The sequence below is a fragment of the Rhinopithecus bieti genome, unplaced genomic scaffold, assembly GCF_001698545.2.
Source record: "Rhinopithecus bieti isolate Rb0 unplaced genomic scaffold, ASM169854v2 scaffold_41913, whole genome shotgun sequence".
Classification (NCBI taxonomy): domain Eukaryota; kingdom Metazoa; phylum Chordata; class Mammalia; order Primates; family Cercopithecidae; genus Rhinopithecus; species Rhinopithecus bieti.
The window spans coordinates 1493567-1494662 of record NW_016818964.1 but is presented as its reverse complement, the minus strand read 5'-3'; the positions used below and the strand labels follow the sequence as shown (position 1 = coordinate 1494662).

The following is a 1096-nucleotide window of genomic DNA, read 5'->3' as shown; positions in this document are numbered from 1 at the left end:
AAAGTGTTTGGATACTTGTACATGAATATTCATGGAAGCTTTATTTGTAATACCCCCAAAATGGAAACAACCCAAATATCTATCAATGGATAAATGAATAAACAAGTTGTGGTATATCCACATAATGGGATACTACTTTGCAATAAAAATAAATGAACTATTGATATATGCAATGACATGGATGCATCTCAAAATAGAAGCCAGACAAAAAGAATACATTCTGGATAATTCCATTTATATAACATTCTAGGACATGCAAATGAATCTGCAGTGGCTGAAAGCAGGTTTATGGTTGCCTGGGGATGGAGAGGGAGGAACGAGGAGAGAGGAAGCAATTGCAAAGGCGCAAGAGGAAGTTTTGGGAGGTGAGGGGTGTGTGCTCACTGTTTTGATTGTGGTGATGGCTTCACAGGTGTATACATATGTCAAAACTTGCCAAATTGCACCCTTTAAACGTGCACAAATGTATGCCAATAAAGCTGTTTTTAAAACAGAGACTGCCACGAGAACAGAGGCAAAACAATCAATGCCTCCCAGTTTCAAGCTGCTTTGGTCATCATGGGAGAGCATCGCTGTCCTCATCTCATGCACACAGAACCTGGAACCCAAAGGGGTTAAGTGCTAGTCTGGGCAGAGCCCATGGCCAGATTCTTTCTTCTCTGGATCCAGTGCTTTCTTTGCAAAGCATTGGGTGTGCTTCCAGGAGCCTCCCAGAACCTATCAGCATGCCCTGAGCTGAGGGACAGGGTGTCCCTGCCACCTGAAGGTATATTCTCCCCTTCAGTTCACACTCCTCCCCCAGTCGTGGTCCCTCAGCCTGTGTTTGCAGCCAGGAGGCTAGCTTTATTTGCAGAGAGGCTGTGGTTGCAGCATCTCCCCAGGGAAGTAATAAAGAGTGAGAATGAGATAAGGGACAGAGGCAATTATCTAACAACCTGCTGTCTATGGCAGAGAAGGACTCAGGCCAAGCTGGGGATTCCTGCCCCATCCCATGTCCTTGAGATGCTGGCAGGGCCATCCTGCCCAGAAGAGTTCTCCTGGGCAGAGGGTCACAGTGGGGGTTAGAGGGGAAGGAGATGGTAGGAGGTGGGGGTGG

The 1096-nt window shown here is 46.7% G+C and overlaps 1 long non-coding RNA gene across 1 annotated transcript in view; it reads left to right on the top strand.

The window, feature by feature from the left end:
* The first annotated feature begins 352 nt into the window (after window positions 1-352).
* The window catches only part of LOC108519085 (uncharacterized), a 2059-nt gene continuing 1315 nt past the window's right edge, over window positions 353-1096 (top strand). The window contains exon 1 of the long non-coding RNA XR_001882518.1: window positions 353-766. This is a non-coding gene — a long non-coding RNA (uncharacterized LOC108519085). The remainder of the gene's footprint in view (window positions 767-1096) is intronic.